Genomic DNA, 26,313 nt, shown 5'->3' with positions numbered 1-26,313 from the left:
GAAACAGTCCGGAGTGATGTCATGAGTGATGTCACTGACCATGTCATGAGTGATGTAATATGTGATGTCATCAGCAGTGCATTGCACGCGCAAGTTATAGTGAGTCCAACTAACTATAATGTGGGAATTTCAATGGTTTTATGCGAGTAAAACTTCATGCTAACTGTAACTGGTGTGAAACCTATGTTTTTTCAGTGAATTTAATAGGTTTTTTAAATGCTAATTCCTAACTATAACTGGTGTGAAACCTATGGTTTTTTCAGTGAATATATATATATATATATATATATAGGTAACAAGGATTTACAGCATGGCGATAGGGTGTATGCCATTGCATAGTGCACTAGGATGTGTGCCATTATTACTGCACAGATCTGTGCCGTCACAACAGGAGGTGTGCTACGGCAGCACAGTTCATGACATTACACCACTTGCTCCTTCATACTTCTATGTATTCTCTTATCCATTCAACAACCCACCTACCCATCCTTCCACCCACCCACGCACAGATTCATTTAATTATATCAAATTGTTCCTCACACATCCACACACCGGTACACACAATCAACGAGGAAGCACCTTCGTTTATAAACCAGGACTATTGGTATTTCAATGCCTTTTCGGCAAATGGACACAGAGGTGTAAGTATTTGAGTTGTAAATGTACCGAATACTCCAGGGTGAGTTATGAATATGGGAAGTTGCACTGCCACTGGGCAGACTCGCCGATCGCTCACTCTGAAAGGGCAGAGCAAGGTTGCACTTGAGGTTGGATACTGCTGGTCGTCTACTGTGAGCTCTGACTCCAGTGGAAAGAGCAGGGTCGTGGTGGTCCCGTCCGGTGCATGGAGGTTCCGATCTGATTTCCTCTGTGGCTGACACAACGTCTCTCTTTAATGGATCCCCGTCCTGCCTCAACACTCACCTGGTGTGATAATGATGTCACCTGCAACTGCTCCATTAATGAAACGTGAGCACGCGCACACCTTGTCACACTAGTGCGCATGCTCACTGCAAAGCTACCGCTCGTAGAAAAAAAAATAGATCGTCTTTGCTGGGCAAGAAAACAGAGCCCGATAGGGACCCGTTTCGATACTCCCTTCTAAAAACTGCTGGTGCTCAGACCCAGTGAGACCGGGCCCACTTTAAGCCCTGTTCATATTAAAGATTTTTACATGGGGCAATGGCGAAGAGGCTGGCTGGATGTAACAAAGGGCGTTTTATATGGTCATAATGTGATATACGTGTGGTGCTTCCACCATTAATTAACGGAATCCTTCAGGGGCCTCTAATATTTCCAGTATTATGAGGGGTCAGAGGAGGATTGGCCCTCAGAAGAGGAGCATCTACCAGAAGAGGTGGATAGGGCACTGCACCGAGTCATTTCCAAAGCTCGCACTCCTATCAATGAACAACTCATCAAACTGGTGGAACATCTCCCCAGACTCAAGAGGCAGGTCCTAGTGGGTAACTTAGATGGCAAAAACAGACTGCAACTGCAAGGCTTTAGCAAGCTGTGCAAAGTCTTCCATAGTAGCACACGCATGCTAAAACTTGCACCACAACGGGAAGATATATACCCTGGGACATTTCATCCCAAACATAGATTCTGCAAACAGGACATCCCGCATCAGGGGAGGGTGACACAGATGATGAAGATGGCTCGGGATAAGGAATGGGATTATAACAGTCCATAGGGACCTGAAACAAACAAGGCAGATACACCTGAAGATGAATCAGTTTAAACCAGAATACCTGTACCCCCTAGGTATTTGGAGTAGATTCCAGACAACCATATGGCGAATAAATTGCCTAAAAGATACAACAGTCTCTTGAAAAAGATGCATGGGCCCACCTTCAGGCAGAATGTCCGAGACCCTCTCTTGAGGCAAAGGTGATAGTGAACTCAGATATCAAGTGATAGATGTGTACTTTATTTGGAAAGAAAATGAAAGACCACTTATGGAGGGCATGTCTGAATAGCTCCTTGATGTGGGGGGCCATCTCATTGAGTTGGCAGGGGAAGCAAAATCCTTAACGGGGGCGCTACCACCCTGCTACCGTGCTTCTCCACAGATCGCCTTGTTTCCTGGCTCCGGAGCACGTGGTGGGCGTGATCTGTTCTTGTGCACCTCTGCTGCGCTCTTCCTACGATTCCTGATGCTGATTTTCACCTCCTGGTAGCCAGCCTGTGCCATGCGATGTTCCCGGGTGACCGCTGCTCTTTAGTGAGATTTTCCTCGTGTTACTTTTTTTTTTATGGGGATTGTGCTTGTGGGAAATCCCACTCCTTGTCGCCACTGTAAAGTTGAGACTTCACCCTGTAAGGAGGACACAGACGCTGTACTCTGGACCAGAAAGTAATTATTTATTAACATGTAGAATCTCCAGAAGACAAACTCTACCCGTGTCCGGTTGATGCACATGGAATTGCTGTTTCCCAGGAAATTAAATTTCCTTTGGCTTCTTACCTCGGACTAATTTCAATTAGTGGGATACATCATTAGCGTTCACCAACACGCCGTAGTCCAGATCTATATCTTGGTTCCACCGCCCGTCACCTCTCATTTTAAAGGGAAGGTTTCAAACGGGAATTCTCAGGGTTTTTTTTACCAGCAATGAATGGTTTGGTCCTGATGATGGTCTTCATGACGGCAGCATTATAGACCGAAACGCCGACATTTTCATCATCTCCATCAACGCTGCACTGGCACAAGCACACAACCACTGTTAATTAAGTTTTCTGGTTTTTTGTCATAACCAATTGGAGTTGATGTTTAGTTTTGAACTGATGTGTTTATGTTGCTTATACCTCTGTTCATTACTTTTTTGCTCATATTGATTTTTTTCATTTGTCTCCCCACATTTCTAACAGTAATTTGCATTACTGAACTTATAACATTTCTGATGAATACATTTTCATTTTTCTCCGTGTATCTTTCTCCTTCCAGTGATTGATTTTTTCTTCACATGTGATATCTTGTTGGTACACTGGAGTGTGATAATCCAAATACGACTCCCAACTGAGCATTTTTCCCCCAAAATCAAGTCCCTTGTAGCACCCCTTGACCTTAAGAATCTCCAGAAGAGCGCCAGTGTCTTACTGCAATCGCGCTCCGGTCAGCTCTGATGCGCGAATCGCTCCCCGCGCATGCGCACATCACTCGCGCTCTAATTCTAACGTGCCGCATCATATGCAGCTACGAAGAACTAGAGCGCAACACTACAACTATCAGTGCGGAGTACATGCTGGAGTGGTGTATTGATGATAAGGTAACTTAATTAATGTTGCCTAACAGCTGTGACCATGGATTTAATGCATATTTTATAAATACTCTCTCTATTTCCACGATGATATGCACATCTAATTTCTTCATCATTCTTTCAACAGGTAACTACCTTGTTAACATAAAATCGTTTCTTATCTAGCATCAACATTATATATATACAGAGAAGAGAGTTTTGTGCACTGTTCTTGTTGTGCACTGTAATTAATTTTTACAAAAAATGTATTGTTGTCTATTAAAAAAATTGTAATTAGCATGGCTACTCAGGGCTGTGGCGTGGTTCCACCTGTCCCATTTCTCATTCGTCCAGGTGAACCTGTATTGAAGTGGTTAGATTGGAAGGAATATTTTCTTAATTATTTATCCACTTTAGAAGAGGAAAATGAGGATGAATGTTCTCCTTCCAACAGAGAAAGCAAAAAGAAGGAGAATCTATAGACGATTATGTCACGGCCTTAAGAAGACTGGCGATTACTTGCAAGTATGGGACACTCCAAGACGACTTCATTAAAGATCAGATAGTGATGCACACCTTTAACAAGACTGTACAGGACAAGTTGTGGGCACACGGAGAAGCGACGCTCAAGGAAGTAATAGCGATGGTGAAGTAAGCAGAGCTCTCGAAGCGTTGTGCCGAAGCAGCAAAAAGGGTGAACGCTCAGATGTACATGGTCAACAAGGTGGATGATGCTGAGCCCTCAGGAAGACATAGAATAACGCCCGGAGACGGAAGAGGAACTAACAAATGGGTGGGAAAGCCAGCTCAAGCTGGGAAGCAGTCCATGGAGATCAAGTCCACATGATACAGATGTGGGTGTACGACATTCGCCGCCCAAGACAAACGCTGCCCGGCATTCCGTGCAAAATGCATGTTCTGTGGCTTGATAGGACATAACGAAAAAGTATGTTGCAGAAAAAGGAAGAGGTCGGTGGTGAAATACATAGCACAATCCCAAACAGAAGAGGAAGTAGAGGAGGAATTGGATGAAGAAGACCTGATGCTGTGTATCGAGGAGCAAGTGTTGTGAATAGAAAGCAAGCGCTCCGATAAACCACTTGCGGACATGCTGATAGGGGGAGTAAAGATCAGGATAGCGATAGACTCAGGATCCCTGTGCACCATAGTCCAAAGACCGGTGTGGGAAGAAGAGTTCAAGCCTGGTCTAGGCCCCAAATTGGAACCACCAGACATAACACCAGTATCGTACACGAGCAACCCAATCCCCATGGTGGGTTACAGGATCCTGAAATTTGAATTCAGAGGAAGATCAGCAGTATGCAAACTGTACGTGGCAGAGAAGGGCCCCTCAGTGTTAGGATGGAGGGATCAAGGGGACCTTGGAACAAAGCTAGACCCGGGAGACACGGAACAAGTGCTGCTGACGACTGTGAAAGTTGGCCGGACCTGGAGAAAATGAAAAGGGACTTCCTCAAAGTGTTCAGTGGAACAGTTGGCAAACTGGAGAAATTCATGCACAAGATTCTATTCAAAGAGAACTCCCGTCCTGTGTCCCACAAGGTCCGGAATGTACCCATAGCAGTGAAGGAAGCGTTGCAACAAGAATTGCGCAGGCTGGAAGAGCAAGGAATAATCGAGCCCATAGACAGCTCGGAGTGGCTAGCGCCCCTGGTGGTGGCCAGAAACCCCAATGGCAAGGTGCGTTTGTGTGAGGATCTTCGTGAGCTAAACAAATGCCTGATTGTAGAGAAATTCCGTTTTCCCAGGATTTAAGAAATGTTAGCCAAAACAAATTCACGTCCTTCATAATGCCCTTCGGATGTTATCAGTTCCGCAGGATGCCCTTCGGGCTAGCGTCCGCCGCAGCGGTGTTCCAAAAGCTAATGCACCACCTATTCAAGGACGTTGAAGGCATCCAATACTTCCAGGATGACATCTTAGTTATGGGGTTGGACCGAGAAGACCACAACAGGAAATTAAGCAAAGTACTGAGCGTGCTACAAGAGAAAGGTCTGACGGCCGAATGTGAAAAGTGTAGCATAGGCATGACGTGGGTCACCTACCTGGGACATGAGATAGGAGGACAGGGGATCACCCCAAAAAGAGAGAATGTGAAGGCAATCTGCGAAGCCAGAGCGCTGGTCAGTAAAGAAGAAGTGAGGTCTTTCCTGGGTATGGCCGAATATTATAGCAAGTTCGTCCAGCATTTTGCCACGAAGACTCACAAATTAAGACAGCTCATAAGGGACAAGACTGCGTTCCAGTGGGATGATGAAGCACAAAAAGAATTTGAGGAATTGAAGAGGAACATAAGCCAAGCGGCGCCGTTGCATGGACATGACCCCTTGGGACAGATCATACTGACCACAGATGCCAGCGAGATGGATCTAGGAGCGGTCCTTGCACAAGAGAGGGAAGACAACACAGTAGAGACCCTCAGCTTTGCGTCCAGAGCGTTATCTCCCACAGAATAGAAATTCAGCGTGATTGAGAAGGAAATGCTAGCAGTGACATGGGCCATAGGGAAGTTCTGACAATTCCTGTGGGGCACGAGATTTCAGTTACAAACCGACCACAAACCACTGGTCAAGGTGCTCACCTCGAGCAGGCATGCCACCGCCACCCCACGTATAGCCAAGATGACCCTGAAACTGTTGGAGTACAGATATGATGTGGAGTACATACCAGGAACGCGCAACAAAGTGGCTGACTACCTCATTCGAGCCTCAGCCATGGAGGAAGCACCCAATTCTTTATCAGAGAGTGAGGAGATGGTAGCTGTGATGGAGGACTCGGAAAGAGTGATCAGCAAACAAGACCGGGCGCAAGCGTATGAGGATGATGAAGACATAAAAGAAGTCAAACACTGCCTAATCAAGGGTTGGCCTGAGAAAAAGAGACTAAAAGAGGCGCTCAGGAAATTTTATGAGGTGCGGGAGGAGCTATTGATAAGCGACTCTGGAATCTTTTTGTATCGCAGTGACAAGGTGGTGCCCCCCACGAAACTCATCCTGCTGAGCCAGCTACATGAAGGTTACCTCGGCATCGTGAAAACCAAAATACGGGTGAAACAAATGTACTGGTGGCCGGGAATGGATATTCAAGTGGAAAGGCATGTGAGAGACTGTGACCAGTTCCCAGGGGCGGACAAGATATTGAAACTGCTAAGGCCAGCGTTGGGAAGATTCGACCAGCCCCGCAACCCCTGGGAAGATGTTTCAATCGATATTCTAGGGCCGGTGTTGGATAACCAAGGAATAGCAAAATACCTGTGAGCTTTAGTGGATAAATAATCCAAATGGCCAGAAGTTCATGTGCAAGAAGAAATGGACTCGGATAGGGTGATAACATTTCTCACCTTTGTGTTTCTAAGAGAAGGTATCCCGAAAACGATCCTGAGTGACAATGGCCCACAATTTACATCTGAGAAGTGGTACAGATATACTGAAAAGAATGGTATAAAAACAAAACACATGTCAGTGTACCATCCAGCAAGCAACGGACAGGTGGAAAGATTTAACCGTGTCCTTATGTGATCTATACAAGCTGCCATAATGAAAGCCAAAGACTGGGAGGTAGAAATCCAGAGTATGATGTGGACGTACAGAATCACCCCCACCTCGACAGGGTACAGCCCCTTCAGGATCTTGAGAGGCAGGCATCCTTTCACGAAAGACAATGTAATTTGGAGAGAAAAGACTGTCACTAGCAAATGGTCACCTGCCGTAGTCCAGCACAATCTAGAGAAGGCCCAGAAGGTATACACTGAGCACTACAACAGGAGGAGAAGTGTGAAAGAAACAGCTCTGGAGAGAGGGGAATAGGTGAGAATCAAGCTGGCCGTACTAAGAAAGAAGTAAGAAAGCAAGTACAGCTCACCCCTGCAAGTGGAAGAAGTATATGATAGAGCTGCACTACTCAGTGATGGAAAAGTGTGGTCCAAAGATCGCATGGCGAAGATCAATAAAATTATACAGTGGCCCGCGGAGGAAGGAAAAGACCGACGAGATCAAAGACAGAGAAGTGGCGTAGGAAGAATGACTGCAGGAAATGAATGCCAAGAGGAAGAAGGAATGCATGTAGAGAGAGAAGATCTGGAGGAACCGAGTGTAGAGGAGACTCCAACAGAAAGGGGCGCCACGCCAATGAGAAGTGAACCAAGTCAACAGAGAGAGGGAGTGGTGAGCCCTGAACATGAGGTGTCCGAGAAGCCTCCACACCGGTAAGACGTACACGTGCTGGAAGAGTGGTGGTCAGACCTGCATATTTCAGAGACTTTGAATTAGAGGACTATTGGACCCCTGAACTCATAGCTATTTGGTGTATATATAAAAAGGGGAGATATGTAGTGTTGCGCTCTAGTTCTTCATAGCTGCGTATGACGGGGCACGTTAGAATTAGAACACGAGTGATGTGCGCATGCGCGGGGAGCGATTCGCGCGTCAAAGGCGACCGGAGCGCGATTGCAGTAAGTCGCCCGGCTCTCTTCTGGAGATTCTACATGCTAATAAATAATTACATTCTGGTCCAGAGTACAGCGTCTGTGTCCTCCTTACAGAGTGACGCCTCAACTTCACAATAGTATTAAATTGCAAAGTAGGTAGACACTGGTTCTCATAGGTAGGCACTACGATGAAACCCGCCGGTGACGCTCATAAAACATCAGTTCTTTCTTTGAAAAAGTCCATAGAAATCGTTTTCATCATAAAGGCAACACAAATAACATTTGAGGTTTCCAATAGAGATGAACAGTTCCTTACTCTGCTTGCTCCAAGGACTGCTCAAAATCCAAAATTAGTAGATAGTCTTATCTGAACCTTGGTGAGTCCAGGACAATCCTTGATGATGGATCCAGATCCCTTCCAATGTCGCCAAAATGTAAAGATACTCCACTCTGGTATTCAGGATAGGAGTATTTATTGAGAGAAAGCAGGTACATCCATTTCTCAGAAAGGCTTCTCTCTAACTGCTGCAGACTAGTTCTAGAACACACATAAAGGCATACAGCATCATTCACCATAGCAATGGTTACCAAGATAGCTGTGATGCCACAGGAAGGGTGCCCGTAGGCCACAAGCTTGGAGGCCTAGGGCAAAAACACAGAGGCTACTACTAGTACCAGGAATTAAAATGGCTGCCCCACATGGCCTGGCCACCCCCAAAAACATAAAAAGAAAGAGAAGACAGACAATACATTCCTATGGCAAAAGGACAATGCTTGGCTTGACAAAATGGCCGCCAAGCCGCCTACATGGTCAGGCCACCCTCAAACAACAAAGTACATAGAGGACAGAAACAGTAAGTGGTCCATGCTCCAAATAGTACAAGCAAATGACAACCTGAGGAGTTTCTTTTAGCAAAATGAACAGCATCTATATTTTCGGGAACGTTTTAGGCAACTCGAGAGATATTGCTCGCGAGAATGCAAATTCTGAGTGTTCGGCAGCGCGAACTGTACAAAACGTAATGTTGCACGACGAGCACGCACATTGAGCGCGCGAAGAAGACAAAAACTGTCAGGTCTCGTTGTAGCACTGTGCAAAATTACCAAAACAGTACAGGCCTCCCTACAAGCCTCCCTACAAGGGACCTACAAGGTGGTGGCAGCTCCTTGGCAGTCTTGTCGATTTCAGAGCTCGTGCAGATTGCAAGGGGCTCCTCCTCTGCACATTGGGAATCATTATTGTGTTTTGTATAGATTTTAAAAATCGTTTCTTAATCTGTTTTAAACACGCTCCTAACTGAACAGTAATTGATGCCTATGACGTTTTAAATACATGCAGTAAATTACCGTATCTGTGGACCCCCAGCCAAGTTCCATCGCGGCTTGTGCCGATTGTGTGGAGGGCAGGGTCAGTTTCAAAATTACACAGCCGCCTCCCCGAGCAGAACGGAGGTAGCGTTCCAGCTGGGGGCGGGGCTGAAAGGATAAATACAAGCGTGATTGAGAGCTCTGACGACCTACAAGGTGGTGGCAGCTCCTTGGCAGTCTTGTCGATTTCAGAGCTCGTGCAGATTGCGAGGGGCTCCTCCTCTGCACATTGGGAATCATTATTGTGTTTTGTATATCTTTTAAAAATCGTTTCTTAATCTGTTTTAAACACGCTCCTAACTGAACAGTAATTGATGCCTATGACGTTTTAAATACATGCAGTAAATTACCGTATCTGTGGACCCCCAGCCCCGTTCCATCGCGGCTTGTGCCGATTGTGTGGAGGGCAGGGTCAGTTTCAAAATTACACAGCCGCCTCCCCGAGCAGAACGGAGGTAGCGTTCCAGCTGGGGGCGGGGCTGAAAGGATAAAATGGTCACTCTGAAGCGCAGCGGCCGAGCGCAGCGGGAGCGCCGACACCGCGCCGAAGCCGTGCCAAAGGGGTGCCAGTCTGCGCCAGTCCGCGCTGGGTTCGCGCTGCGCACCAGACCCCCTGCCTCTTGCGATATCCACAATATTCCCAAGGTAATAACCTACACTCGATCCCAACTTTTGTCCATAGGCAATACTTTAACTGACAAAAGATGCTCCCATTTTTCTGCTGACTCTCTGGCCAATCTGTCTACTAATCCCTTATCCTAATTGCGCTTTTAAATCTACTTCTCCTCACTCTAACCTAGCTGCCCTAGGTTGCCACTAATCCCTGAAGAATATGTACATTGTGCACTTATTAACGCTCGCTCCCTTGTCAAGCACAGGTATGAGGTCGCTGAACTTATAGCCACCCACAATCTTGACATATTGTTTATTACAGAAACCTGGGCAGACTCTGCCTCTGGCCCGGATTTTAACATAGCAACCCCTGATGGCTATCATGTCACCCGACTAGACAGATCCTCTGGAAAAAGAGGAGGTGGGTTAGCTATTATACATCGTGCTAACCTGGCTCTTAAAACTGAACCAATGATCCATGATTCCATGGAAGCCTTATGTTTCACCTTTACTCTCTCTCCCACTCAAACTTTTAAAGGCACATTATTTTACCGACCTCCCACCTCACGCACATCTTTCCTGGAAGCCCTCAATCCTCTATTAGAACCAGTAGCTGCCTACACAGAATACACAATACTAGGTGATTTTAATTTTCATCTAGAAAATCAGACCGATAAAGACTCCATTAAGATTATTTCTGATTTTCAAGCCGTTGGCTTAGAACAACGAGTCTCCTCAGCCACCCACCAAGCCGGTCATATCTTGGATGGACTATTTACTAATAACGCATGTTTGAATCAACCTATGGTGATGCCACTCACCTGGACTGATCATTCGGCAGTCATATTCTCTATATCAATTAGGAAAGTAAACACTGCTTACCATCTGCACGCTCACAAATTAAATGTCGTGACTGGAAAAACATTGACCACCATGTTTTTAATAATGTACTCAAAGCCACTAAATGCAAAGAATCAAATGACCCAGGTGAAGCTTCCAATAACTACGTGCGCTGGTTGAACAACGCACTAGATTATGTGGCACCTGTCAAAAAACTGCAGCCTAACCGTAACAAACCTTCAGCTCCTTGGTTCACCGAACTACTAAGGCTCGAGAGACAAAGCTGTCGTAATCTAGAGAGACGCTGGCGTAGGAACTACGACAATAACGATAAAGAGAGATATAAGACAGCCCTGCAAAACTACAAAAAACTACTCACTAAGGAAAAATGTAATTTTTACACCAAACAAATAGAATCAGCTCAAAATTCGAGCAAACAATTATTCCAGGTGGTAAAAAAGCTATCCAACCCCATGGTTCCTGATTCTATAGAACCTTCTCAAGCTTTCTGTAATGAAATTGCGATTTTTTTTAAAGGAAAAGTAACAGATATCTTTAATAACTTTACACAAAAAACTTCTGATGCCACAGCAGACCTAGCTGCTCCTTATATACCTACCAGACCTACCCTGGAATCTTTCTCCTCACTCTCTCAAGCATCTATAGAGGAAATTATGAATGCGGTCAAATCAGGATCTCCTATGGACTCGTGCCCTCCAAGCATTCTTAAATTAGCATCTCATCAGGTAGCCCCGGTGCTTACCCACATTTGCAACACGATGTTCCAGACAAGGAGATTACCCAAAAGTCTGGAAGAAAGTCATCGTGAAGCCTCTTCTAAAAAAATCAACACTAAACCCAGCAGAGTTAAAAAGCTATCGACCCATTGCCTCGCTTCCTTATCCTTCTAAGGTATTTGAGAAAGCAATAAATTTACAACTTTCAAGCTTTATTGATAACAACAACTTATTAGATGAGACCCAATTTGGGTTTAGAAAGGGGCACGGCACCGAAACCGCCCTGATAAAGGCAACTGAAGAAGTTAGAATAATTCTAGATCAAGGCGGCACAGCAATCTTGATACTTTTAGATCTTTCGGCTGCCTTCGACACGGTCGATCACAACATCTTGATCGACCGTGTCGATGCCATGGGCATCCAAGGCAAAGCTAAGACTCTTCTGGCATCTTTTTTATCAGACAGAGAACAGTCTGTGAAATTGGGTAGCTACTATTCGCCTGATTTTACTCTGCCTTGTGGAGTTCCTCAGGGCTCCTCGCTAAGTCTGACGCTTTTTAATATCTATGTATCGGACTTAGCAAGGGTGATCAAGTCATTCAGCATAGGAATAACATCATACGCCGATGACACTCAATTAGTCCTGGCTATTCACAGGAATGGAGCTGCAGTGGCCGCTAATTTCCAGGAAGGTATGAGAGCGATTTGCACCTGGATGGACCAGAACTGCTTAAAACTAAACTCCGACAAGACGGAGGTCATGCTTTTTGGCAACTTGACCCCGTCTTGGTCACCAGTCTGGTGGCCAGCAGAGCTGGGAGATCCACCTCTCCCGGTGCCTAAAGTTAGGAACCTCGGAGTTCTATTCGATAATAGGCTTACTTTCCTTAGCCATGCCAACGCAGTGGTTTCAGCGTCCTTTTATACCTTGAGAATGGTAAAGAAGATTCTCCCGTTTCTTCCTCCAAACTCAGGTAAAACCCTAATGTCTACGCTAGTCCTCTCAAAAATTGATTATTGCAACGGACTATGGCTAAATGCACAGGAACAAGTCATGAATAAATTAACACTAGTGCAAAATGCTGCGGCAAGAATCCTAACCGGCACTCCCAAATTTTCGTCCATCTCACCCATTATTCGCCAACTACATTGGCTGCCTGTCAGAAGCCGCACAAAGTTTAAGGCTTTGTGCATTGTTCATAAAACATTGCACAATACCGGACCGGAATTCTTAAAAAAATCCATCACTTCCCACAAACCTAACCGTTCCTTACGCTCTGCGGCATCTCAGCTACTTGATATTCCACGCACGAGGAAAGCAACATGGGGTGACAAACGCTTCACAGTTGTCGCCTCTAAATTGTGGAATCAGCTCCCCCTTAATATCAGATCTAGCTCTTCCTTACTTATATTTCGTAAGCACATAAAAACCTGGCTTTTTAATCAGTAAGTTTCTGTAGGAGCTCCCTGTAATCTTAATGAACTCTAGCGCCGAGACACCGAAAGGTATTTGTGCGCTCTAGAAATTTTATAAATAAATAAATAACAATTTTTAAGAAAGATTGAGAAGCACAGAAAACTGTAGTTAAAAAACCCAAACCAAAAAAACATTTACAGTACACCAATTCTCAATTCTCAAACTTACTTGTGAAAGAAAAGTTCAAATCTAAAATTCCTCAATAAATCCAATTAAATGCTATGATGCAGCAGACAAACACAAAGAGTGATCCTTCCAGCTCCAATTCCAAATGAAAGTGAACACCACATGGACAAAGCACTGGGAGGAGCCTGGTGGAGAGGAAAAGGAAGTTGGAGACTCAGGGGCACTTCCTTTCTCTTAAAAAAAAGTAGAAACAAAAACAGGACTCCTAGCCCAAAATAATACAGCCAAATCACTATCTGAGGGGTTAAATGAACATTTTTGAGAAGATTTTAACATGCTCGAGAGATATTCTGTGCCAGATTGCAGTTTCTGCGTGTTCGAAAACGCGATCTTACCAACATGGAGCTGCGAAGAGGATCGCGCGTCCCATGACATGTTTGCGCGTCCGAATGACGTAATCGCGTTCTCAAAGTCGCATGGGATTGTGCGGCCGGATTCCAAACATCGTAGCAAACGCGACCGGGAGAGGAAAGCGAGAAAGCGAACGCAGAACCACAGTAAGTCATTACCGCGCACGTGAGAATGCTATTGTGCGCGCGAGGAAGAAAAACTACTACGCTACACTCTAGATTGCGAAGTAGTCGACAGCTTCGCGCTCTCCGCGAAGTGCGAACTTGCCGAAAATTCGCAAACCCCGCGAACGGAGCGTAGTTCTCCACCCAGGGTTAGAAATAATTTACACCCCAAAAACAAGCTAGCGCCTCCTTTTCTATAACAGAATACGATGGTTCAGCACCTTTTAAGGTACGAGACGCAAACGCTATTGCCCATTCAAACTTGTCTTTCCCTTGCATTAATACAGCCCTCAGTCCATACGCACTTGCATCCACAACAATGACCGATTCTCTGTTGGGATCAAAAGGTTTAAGTGCAACAGCATTTATGATGTCCAACTTAATATTTTCAAAAACTGATTGGCATTCAGCATTCCACAAAAATGTAGCCCCTTTTTTCATTAATAATCTTAAACAAAAGACTTTTGAGGCAGAATTGGACACAAATTTGGAGTAATACTCTGCTAGACCTAAAAAAGAACGTAATTGTTCTTTGTCAAAAGGGGTATAGAGACAAAATATCGACTCCAAAATATCGACTGGACATAATATCGAGTTTTAAATATAGACTGGACAAAATATCGACTGGACATAATATCGACTACAAAAATATCGTTTTTCAGGTAAGTGAAGTAATATCGACTGTATAAAATATAGATAGCAAAAATATCGATTTTTTAATAATATATAATATTTTATAGTGTATTTTTATGTAATAATATGTGTGAATAGTGTGTATTAATGTTATAAAATATTTTATTAAATGAATTTTGTTTTTATAATAATTGCGTAATGTAATTCTGTAGCGGGTTGTGGGTTTATAGGGGAATAGGGTGGGAAGTAATTTAATAATAAGTAATTAATATATGTTTGTTAATATTTTTAATTAATAATTAATTGATAATTAATTAATATTAATTAGTTAATTAATTAATATAATTTTGAACATATTTTGTATTAGTAAATAATTGTTAATTAATTAATTGTAATTAGTTAATTACATTAATTAGAGTACATTTTTAATATATATAATTTTGTGTTATTTTTAAGTAATTAATTTGGAAAAAATAATATTAATTATTAAAACAATTACAGCTAATGTTCTAATATATTTACTTTATTGTTATTGTTAATTAATAATTAATTGGTAATTAAATAATATTGATAAATTTTGGGTAAAGGAGCATTTTTAGGGTTCAGGGTCAGTTTTCAGTTTTTGGGTAAAGGGGCATTTTTAGGGTTCAGGGTCAGTTTTCAGTTCATGGGTAAAGGGGTATTTTTAGGGTTCAGGGTCAGTTTTCAGTTCATGGGTAAAGGGGTATTTTTAGGGTTCAGGGTCAGTTTTCAGTTCATGGGTAAAGGGGTATTTTTAGGGTTCAGGGTCAGTTTTCAGTTCATGGGTAAAGGGGTATTTTTAGGGTTCAGGGTCAGTTTTCAGTTCATGGGTAAAGGGTTTTTTTTAGGGTTCATGGTCAGTTTTCAGTTTTTGGGTAAAGGGGCATTTTTAGGGTTCAGGGTCAGTTTTCAGTTTTTGGGTAAAGGGGTATTTTTAGGGTTCAGGGTCAGTTTTGGGTTTTTGGGTAAAGGGGTATTTTTAGGGTTCAGGGTCAGTTTTGGGTTTTTGGGTAAAGGGGTATTTTTTTAGGGTTCAGGGTCAACAAATAAGATTGTAAAAAATTATTTTTATTATTTTCATTTATTATTTAATTATTATAATTTAATTTAAGTCGTTTTAAGTATATTTTAGTCATTAAAATTTAATATTAATTTAATTTAACACTGTTTTTAATAAAGTCGATATTTTTTACATCTATATTATTGTTAACGATATTTTGTACTCGATATTTTTGTACTTACCTGTTTGTAGATAGAAAGTCGATATTTTGTCTGTCGATATTTTGTCAACGATATTTTTGCAGGTCGATATTTTGGCAGTCTATATTATTTCAGTGATCCGTCAAAAGGCAATGGAGCATTCATGATTGCATCTAACAAGTTTTTCTTAGGCTTAACACCATCTGCTGAAAAAGTATGACCAAGATACTGGATTTCATTGGTGGCAAATTTACATTTATCAGCAGCAACAGTCAAACCAGCACACTAAAGTTTGGTCAGAACCTCATTTAAAACATTGTCATGGTCAGTTCCACTTTATCCCCACACAAGTACATCATCTTGAAATACCAACATATTGGATATGCTCTCAAGGACTCTGCACATAACTCTTTGAAAAACAGCTGATGCTGAAGATAAACCAAAAGGCATTCTCAAAAATTGGAAGGCTCCCTCAGGTGTAATAAAGGATGTTAAGTGATGAGATTCTGGGTGCAATTTTATCTGATGGTATGCATTCGATAGATCAATATATGAAACATACTTAGCGTCCTTCACAGATGCTATCATCTCATTGATCTTGGGTAAAGGGTAACGATCCACCCAAATACTTTTGTTTAAGTCCCTCAAATCAACGCCCATGCGTAATTTTCCATTGGGTTTTTGCGCTAAAACCACCGGACTAAGCCAATCTGACGCCTCAATATGCTCAATGATGTCTTGTTGACATAACCTATCCAGTTCAATCTTTAATTGGGACCTTAACACCAAGGGAACATTGCGCACTTTGTGAACCACAGGTTTACAATCAGGTTTGAGGATTATATGATGTTCACATTTTTTAAGACATCCCAATTTGGAACTAAAGAATTCTGGAAATTTTTTATGCCATTTGAATCCTGCATCACTATGAGTAAATAAAACGTGGTCAGAAATATTCTTATGCAATTTGAATTCCGTATCAATCTGAGTTAAAAGAACTTGGTCAGGATGATTTGGATTTAGAATTATTCCCAAATTCTTCTGTTCTTTCCATCCTAACAAAGCTCTTCCCTTTTCTAAAACATAAACTGTTCCTTGTGTACTCCTGCCTTTAAATACAATATCACTAACAAAACATCCAATTACTGGTAATCTGATGCCCAAATAACCCACAGGAGTTTTTTCAGGACATGCAAGATCAAATTTGCCACACAACTCCCACATGTTTTTGTCAATTATAGTATACGGTGAACAGGAGTCTGCCCACAAGAACAAGCTACAATTGTTGATAAAAATATCACATTTAGGTGGTTGAGTTTCTTCAGATATTTCATTCACTTCATTATTCCAGATTGCCATAGCTTCAATTTCGCTATCACTACTTAAATAAGTAGATTGATCAACTAAATTAACAGAATTTTTCCATGCACCAGGATTGTCGGATCTGCACATTTTTGCAAAATGCCCAGTTTTGTTGCACTTGAAACACGTGACATTTTACGCAGGACACCAAGAATTCAGCGACATGTCTAATATTCCCACACCTAAAACAGAAACGTTTGTTAAAACTTTGTGTTTTGTTGGGAAATGATTTGTTTTGTGACATAGCATTCCTGCTGTTACTCGAAAAGGTTCGAGGTTTAACCTTGACACTATCATGATTTGTACAATACTTGTTATCAAAATATTTTGGTTTGCTATTAACAACAGCACACACACCACTTAACTCTTTCCCATCAGTAAGCTTGCGATCTTTACTACTTTCACCACTTAATTCCTTGACATAGCGAGAATTATTTTCAACTCTTCTAGCTATACTAATAGTCTTTTGAAGAGACGGATCCTTTAGATCTAACAATTTTTCTTGAATCTTAGTATTATTATTTCTGTTGATAAATTGATCCCTTATAATTTCTTCATGCAATTCCCTAAATTTACATGTGACAGCTCATCTTATTAGCACAGCAACATATTGTTCTACTGTTTCGCCCACTAATTGTGCTCTTGAAAAGAACTTGTGCCTCTCCACTACAATGCTCAATTTTCTTCCAATATTTTCCTCTAAAGCTTTTAATGCATCAAGATACTCATCAGATGAAAAGTGCTCAATTTCTGAACTATCAAACACTATCAAACACAACTTCTTTATCACTAGCATCCTCATCCTCATCCCCACCCTCACTGACTTTTAGGGTGGTACCACTTGTACTGAAAGTACGTATAGGCAAAGTTTTTAATACTTTCCTACCTTCAACACAAAAGACTGTGTTTAAGTAAAGCCAATTTGCATGAGGGCAGAACAACTTTTCCACCTATGGCTTCCAAATAAGTCTCAAAGGATTCCTGCCAATTCTCCCATACCATGAGAGGAATACCAGGATCCTGTACCAATTTTGGAGGAGCTAAAATCGTATTAGTTTCCATAATAACCTTTGAAAATAAGGATTATTGGCAATACAACAATGAGATAACTGATATGTGAAGATTACTAACATTAAATATACTAACATATATAAATATACATACAGTACCAAAGAAATTAATATACTAACAAAAGTAAAGTAGCCACCGTTGTCATTTTGTTGAAATCCAAAAGTAAGTCAATGTAGTAATATTAACCAGTGTTACCAGTGTTTAAATGATGTTCAAATAACCAAAACGCGATGTTAAAGGAGTCAAATAGAAGAAATCCAGCTTCAAAAGCGATGTTTTTGTTGATAGTGCCGGTTGCCTGGAAACGCGCCCCATAATGCATTGCGCGCTACCCAGAATGCACCGCGTAATCAGAATTGCTTCCACCAAGACGACACGGTGTCTTCCATATGAGAATAATGAGGATTAAGATTCTGCTGCACGAAGATGCTGCGCGGAGATTCCAATGTCTTTTTTTTCAAATGCAGGTTGGTTCAAAACAGTTTTATTTTCAGCCGGGACCCAATCTGTCCGATTAAAACCTTTCTACTCTGTTAATGGCTCAAGAAACAGAAATGTCACGCAACAACCAGCTTTTCTTCACAGAGCTATATCAATGTCAAATATTAATACGTTGTTGTGACAAAAATAAATACACTCGATTTGATGTTTGCTTGAAGCGAACCGATTCCTTGAAACACGAAATCAGAAACGATAATGAATGATGTAGTGAACTACTTCTCTGTGGTGCTCTACTGATTAGAATGTTGATGACATCATAGAATGCCTGGGGTTACTCTCTGGCTCTTAACGTCAGTTGATCTACTCAGGCTGAGCTGATGAGAGCTAGCTCCTGGTGGGGTTTTATCTATCTTACTTCTGTACCTGTTATCTTGGAAGGAACTTACATTAAAGGAACCTATATCTACGGTGGACTCCTGTACTTCCTTTACTACATTTTGGCGACGTTTTCTGAAGGATGAACTTACGTGTGAATTAAGGTAACAATTTCAAGTAAAGCAGCTTAACAAAGGAACTAAAGACGTTGTGAAAACTTTACAAAAGACAGAAGGTAACGCCCAGCTGACCCCACCAGTGTCCCTTCACATCTGGACAGCCTACACACTGGGCGTGTGTTTTTCCTTGGTATCTGTTCCTGTGTTGTCAGCCTACAACCTGGCGTTTGTTGTGTTGGCTGACTCTACTGTCATCTCTAACTCTTTTGTGTGGAGAAGCGTGCGTATGGACATCACTGTTGTGTTCTACAATTTGAGGAAAAGCATTGGTCTGGTGGGAGACGTCACACTCACTTAACTGGCTTGGCAGCGCTGGTCTAGGTGAGCCCATTCAGTGACTGGTGCAATTACTTCTGCCTGCTTACTGCTTTTTGGTGGAAATTCTGAACTCTGCCTTAACTTTTGGAAGAAACGGCTCTGCTGCATTCAAGGTCCGGTGAACAACAGACACGGGGCAGTCACTCTGGCAGTGACTGCGTAGCCTGGCAAATTTCATTAAGGTATGGTGCATGTTGAAATGCTGTGTGGCTTAGCGGTTTGATCTCAAGACGCAGCGCGAGCTGTAATTTTTCAAATTTCTGCATTTATGCCACAGCGCGCACATGCTTTTAGCTGTACGTGAAGATTGAACCGCCTCAGCTTTCTGTGTCCATGCTCGTCTACTCACCGTCCTGGTTGCCAATGTCTCTTGGTTGACGGTTGGCCGGCAGCGATCTTCCTTCTTCTCTTCTCCCGTCCATCTGATGACGTGTTAGAACTCTCGGAGGGAGTTGGTGGACTTCTTCATGAGGCGTTGAACTCTGTCCAATCCCCGCGCTCCTGTGACGTTTCTGTTTTTCTTGCATACCGCTCCACAGAGTGACCCGCGTCAGCACGTCCTTTGACCATAACGTCTGCAAGCCATTTTTGGTTGTTATGCCAACACCAGATTCACCTCCAGCAGCGTAATGTTTACTACTACGATGATACGCTCGTCATTACTGATGTTCTGTGATTTTTCTTCTTCGAGCGTGAACCAGTGTTTCTTTCACGTTTCACACGTTAATGTGAAGCTGAGCAGTTTTGGCAGAGAAGTTTCCGGAGCTACTGTCTGCCTACGTTTGAGCTCAGTTTCTGTCATCGATGTCAGTTCTCTTTCCTGTTGTGCTTGTGGACAGTCTGAGCAACGTGTGAAACCTGTGATGCATCGGCTTGAAAGCGAGTGGAGCCTGTGGCATTCCATAGTCTCTTTGACGTTTCATTCTTGTGGCCAAGTTCAGCGGCGACTGCGGAGAGCTGAGTATGAAGACCCCGGGTGAGAGATCGCTCACCGGAGCTAATGTCATTTATTTATTTAGTTGTGTTGCAGTTATTTCATCTCTGCATTTTAGTTAACACTGTCTTTTTAGGGAATGTGGTGTGTGTTTTTAATATAGTGAATCTGTTGTGCTCATCTGACAGTGTGTATTCTGTGTTGGGGATGTAGTTTGCTGTTTTTTTTTTGGGTAGTCAATGCCCATCCATGTTGTCAGGGTTGGTTCTTTGAGTCTGCGTCATATGCTTGGTGGTAGTCCATGCCCCATTTGTTCCCAGGAATGTAGTCCTGCGGTGTACCCTACATAGGGGAGGTTGTGTGTTTGAGTGGGTTGTCAATGCCATTTCTATTAGTTTCCTGTGGTAGTGGTCTGTGTGGGTAGTCCATGCCCCATTTTGGTTCCCAGGTATTGTCCTGTGGTGTACCCTACTTAGGGGAGGTTGTCTGTGTGGGTAGTCCATGCCCCATTTTGTTTCCAGGTATTGTCCCGTGGTGTACCCTACATAGGGGAAGTTGTCTGTGTGGGTAGTTCATGCCCCATTTTGGTTCCCAGGTATTGTCCTGTGGTGTACCCTACACAGGGGAGGTTGTGAGTCTGTGGGTAGTCCATGCCCCATTTTTGTTCCCAGGTATTGTCCTGCGGTGTACCCTACATAGGGGAGGTTGTGTCTGTGGGTAGTCAAAGCCCATTTCTTTTAGCTTTTTGTGGTAGTGGTGTGTGCGTGTAGCCCATGTCCCAGGTTCACTACCCTGCGGTGTACCCTTTTGAGGGGAGGTTGTGGTTTTGTGGGTAGTCAATGCCCTATTTCAGTTCCAGGTTGTCTTTCCTCTGGTGTACCCTACTTTGGGGAGGTTGTGATTTTTAAGTATTAGTACCCTGTGTTCCCTATCTATTTTTGGTGGAGATTGTTTAACATCGTTGTTTTTTGACACTCTGCTTCCGTCAAAGTCTGCCTGCCTGGGATTCGTGGCCAAGGGTTTCATGTTGGTGGGACTTTGGGTGAGGAGTTTTTATTTTTCTCTGTCAGATTGTTTTGTTAGGGGAGCTTGTAAAGGGTCTGTGTCTACGCTTGCCTTTGTTTTCAGGGGGTTTTCTCTCTGGTGTACCCAGTTGGCAGCGTGACCATTTTTCTTTGCTACTCTGCTCTTTATTCATCCATGCCATGTTTTTACTCTAAGGGAAGCGGATGTGGCATATAGTAGCATTTAGTAGTTTCTTTCCATCTAGAATTTAGCATGTTGTTCTATTTCTGCTCATACTTATGATTATAGTATTTCTGTTCATGCTAATCATACCTCATGCAGTACTTGTTGTACTTTATTTATTTCCGTACTTCACTTTTGTACTTTTATGCAAATGTCACACTTGAGGTATCTTTGTCTGTGTTTTCTTCTTTCTTTCCTCATTCACTAAGGAGAGAGGATGTGTAGTAAACTACTTCTCTGTGGTGCTCTACTGATTAGAATGTTGATGACATCATAGAATGCCTGGGGTTACTCTCTGGCTCTTAACGTCAGTTGATCTACTCAGGCTGAGCTGATGAGAGCTAGCTCCTGGTGGGGTTTTATCTATCTTACTTCTGTACCTGTTATCTTGGAAGGAACTTACATTAAAGGAACCTATATCTACAGTGGACTCCTGTACTTCCTTTACTACAAATGACACTTGAATAATTGTAAACGTTGCGGTTGAAATACCGAAGAAATTGAAGATAAAAGACGAAAGTACACCATCCAATGGTACAAGTAGATGATGCATGCAAGAATAATAATATGAAAAATAACTCACGAAAGGTATTTGTTTTGTTAGGGAACGGCTGAGCGGTAATCAAAACTGTTCTTGTTGTAGATCTTCTTTTGCTATGATAAATTCCAAGAAGCAAAACGAAGTTTTTAGAAATAATTATAATCGTTGCAAATCACGATTTTCAAATCTCGGGGGTCACATCAGGTGGGTTTTTCCGTCGTCACCACTTTTACAAAGTAGAATCACTAGATCAAGTTGGTTTTAAAGAAGTTTATTCAAAGAAAAACCAGTGAGATGCAGCTTCAAGCAACTGCATATCTTATTGGCCCACAGCAATCCCCACGTTCCACCCCAGATAGAATACAAACTTTCTATAAGAATTAAAGGAACATAACAGAATAACATGCAAGAATGTAACACTCAGACTGACTCCATTGCTAATACTCTTTCTACTACCTTCCTCTCGCTCATTCAGTGCCACTTTCTCCCTCATGTTCCCCTCTTCTGATCTGTCTTTTTCTTCACGTCTCTCTCTTGTCCTAGTCTCTTTCCTTCTTATCTCTCCTCCCTCTTTGGATCTAACTCTTCCTTGTGCTCTATCTCGCCTTTCAAGCCCCCGGCCATCTTTCTCTGTTTCTAGCTCCCATTTTCATTCTCCCTTAATGTCTCTCTCTCTGTTTCAATTCTTTTCTCATCAGCGTGAACAATAAAACTTTGCTTGCTGTCTACGTGCATCCACTTCCACAGAGGTATGGCATTACAACGCATGCTTTTACCACGCATGCTTTACAACGCGGTTTTTACAACGAAAACCTTTAAAACCGCATAGTGCTTTGGGGTGCTGGATAGTGAATAGTTTAATTTACTATTCCAACTCCAGTCCCCGTGGACACTAGTGAAGGTGTTGGATAGTAAATTAAACTTATTCCCTATCTGAGAGCGCCCCCCAGTGCAATGCGTTGTAATGGTTTACGTTGTAAAAGTTGCGTGGTAAAGGGACTGCGTGGTAAAAGTTGCGTTGTAAAGGATGTTTCCCACTTCCAATGTCACACATGCATATACATTCATAAACACACTCTGTGCACACGTCCACGTGAGGGCACACCCACACAATGAAGCCTACTAATACATAAGTGAGATAGTCACACAGAGAGGCACTCCGACAGGTAAGCACATACACCCCCACACACTGATTCACCTCAGAGATACCCACACACAGAAATACACCCCAGGCACACCCATGCACAGATACACTCTTGAGATATCCACACATACAACCATACACACACACACACATACTCACCAGAGATGGCCACACACACGCATCAGTCTATTTGATAGTGTAATTGAATGAAACAACTCCTATTCTTGTTGTTTTCGGGGAGACATAAGCATTATATGCAATTATGAACCAGGAGAACTTGTAAAATCGAATCGATTATCATACAGAGACGCGATGGTGGGAGGTAGGGGTAAAAACTCCGATAACCAGGGGAATCATAGGGGCATATTATCAAGAACAGTGTTAAAATTATCGCCGCTTTAGCGGCAGGAAACTGCCGCTAAAGGGGCGATAATGGGCATGATAATATGCCTTTGAGAATTCCCGTAGAAGCTCATGTTCTGGTGTTAACATGGGCTTCTATTGGAATTCACGAGGGCATATTATCAAGCCCATTATCACCGCTTTAGCAGCAGTTCCCTGCTGCTAAAGCAGCGATAAATTTAACGCCCTTCTTGATAATATGCCCCACAGTTTTTTGCTGATTGCGGAGCCGCAATGTTCCACAAACTCCTTCTGCGAAGCGGAGTTAACCACCCCTACCTAATTATTATGCCCCCAAGAACAGGGGAAGAAGTTAACCTAAATCATTTGGGTCACTGTAACTCTAGCAATTTGATTTACTGCATTAACTGCTAGTGCAGGCTAATGTAAATTGGGAAAACGGAAAGGAAAATAAAATTACAGAACGCAAGAAAAATGTGAATTCTAATCTGATATCCCATTGGGTGGAATTTAGGCATACTATGGCTCAACTGTGCTTTCAAATTGTAGAAGTGCTTCCCATTAGTCCAGGACTTAACAGTTCTAAAATGGTCTTACAGAGAGAAACATACTGGGTCAGACGTTTTGACACTTTGACCCCTAGAGGATTGAATGATGAAATTTACATGAGCTGTTTTCTTTCATCATGCCCATATCACATTCACATATTGCATACGGATCACTGAAATAATATCGAGGGACAAAATATCGACTTGCCAAAATATCATTGACAAAATATCGACAGTCAAAATATCGAGTTTGTATCTACAAACAGGTAAGTACAAAAATATCGAGTACAAAATATCGTTAACAATAATATAGATGTAAAAAATATCGACTTTATTAAAAACAGTGTTAAATTAAATTAATATTAAATTTTAATTACTAAAATATACTTAAAACGACTTAAATTAAATTATAATAATTAAATAATAAATGAAAATAATAAAAATATTTTTTTACAATCTTATTTGTTGACCCTGAACCCTAAAAATACCCCTTTACCCAAAAACCCAAAACTGACCCTGAACGCTAAAAATACCCCTTTACCCAAAAACCCAAAACTGACCCTGAACCCTAAAAATACCCCTTTACCCAAAAACTGAAAACTGACCCTGAACCCTAAAAATGCCCCTTTACCCAAAAACTGAAAACTGACCCTGAACCCTAAAAATACCCCTTTACCCATGAACTGAAAACTGACCCTGAACCCTAAAAATACCCCTTTACCCATGAACTGAAAACTGACCCTGAACCCTAAAAATACCCCTTTACCCATGAACTGAAAACTGACCCTGAACCCTAAAAATACCCCTTTACCCATGAACTGAAAACTGACCCTGAACCCTAAAAATACCCCTTTACCCATGAACTGAAAACTGACCCTGAACCCTAAAAATACCCCTTTACCCTAAAACTGAAAACTGACCCTGAACCCTAAAAATGCCCCTTTACCCAAAAACTGAAAACTGACCCTGAACCCTAAAAATGCTCCTTTACCCAAAATGTATCAATATTATTTAATTACCAATTAATTATTAATTAACAATAACAATAAAGTAAATATATTAGAACATTAGCTGTAATTATTTTAATAATTAATATTATTTTTTCCAAATTAATTAATTAAAAATAACACAAAATTATATATATTAAAAATGTACTCTAATTAATGTAATTAACTAATTACAATTAATTAATTAACAATTATTTACTAATACAAAATATGTTCAAAATTATATTAATTAATTAACTAATTAATATTAATTAATTATCAATTAATTATTAATTAAAAATATTAACAAGCATATATTAATTAATTAATTATTATTAAATTACTTCCCACCCTATTCCCCTCTAAACCCACAACCCGCTACAGAATTACATTACGCAATTATTATAAAAACAAAATTCATTTAATAAAATATTTTATAACATTAATACACACTATTCACACATATTATTACATAAAAATACACTATAAAATATTATATATTATTAAAAAATCGATATTTTTGCTATCTATATTTTATACAGTCGATATTACTTCACTTACCTGAAAAACGATATTTTTGTAGTCGATATTATGTCCAGTCGATATTTTGTCCAGTCTATATTTAAAACTCGATATTATGTCCAGTCGATATTTTGGAGTCGATATTTTGTCTCTATACCATTGCATACACCATCAGAAAATAAGTTGTTCCTTTGAACACTATTGAAATTTATATCTAAAATGTATAGCATTGTTAGATGTTAGGTTGTTTCATGTCTCAGATAGAAGTTTGGTACTCACAAGTCTCAGTGTATCATCTAGATGTGTCACTGCATGTTTGTCTTTTGCTACATGTATTTATTTCTGTTTGTTAATACCTGTTGCACGCAAGTAGCAATCGGTGTCATGTGTAGTTTTTGTTTTTAGTTATAAATAGGTTTCCTTTGCCCGTTGTACATTTAGTATGATCAGGGTTTTCACCATAGATAGATTTCGTTTTTCGGATTTTTATGTTACCAGTGACTTTTCATTGTCTTAACATTAACATCATGGTGTGTCAGAGTAGGTTTTAACGTCATCAGCAGTTGTATTCCCTTTTTTAGGTCTCGGCCTCATCCAGCGCATGCGCTGATCTGACCGAGACATTTAGTAGGCTGCTTGGGAAAGTGTTACTTTCCCGGCAACCAGCTTACCATCGCGCGCACCAGCACGCGCGCGATGTGCACAGCATGCGCACGATGTGCACAGCACCTTTGTCATCGCTCGTGCGTGTGTGCACAACTCACGTTTTTTAAAATTATTATTTAATTATGTCTTTTCGGCCCAGCCGCGCGGCCAATGCGCGAGAGCGCACAACTCACGTTTTTTTGTTGTTATTATTTCTTTTCGGCCCGGCCGCGCGGCCAATGCTTGTTTCACTGTGGAGCCGAACCACAATACACCGAACTGTCATGCATTATGAAGAATGTAATTTTAGATATTTATATGTGGCTCCACATTGGGCAGTTATTTTCCAGCCACCATG

Source organism: Lissotriton vulgaris, chromosome 4_1 (assembly GCF_964263255.1).
Source record: "Lissotriton vulgaris chromosome 4_1, aLisVul1.2, whole genome shotgun sequence".
Classification (NCBI taxonomy): domain Eukaryota; kingdom Metazoa; phylum Chordata; class Amphibia; order Caudata; family Salamandridae; genus Lissotriton; species Lissotriton vulgaris.
Note: the sequence above shows the minus strand (reverse complement) of the source record.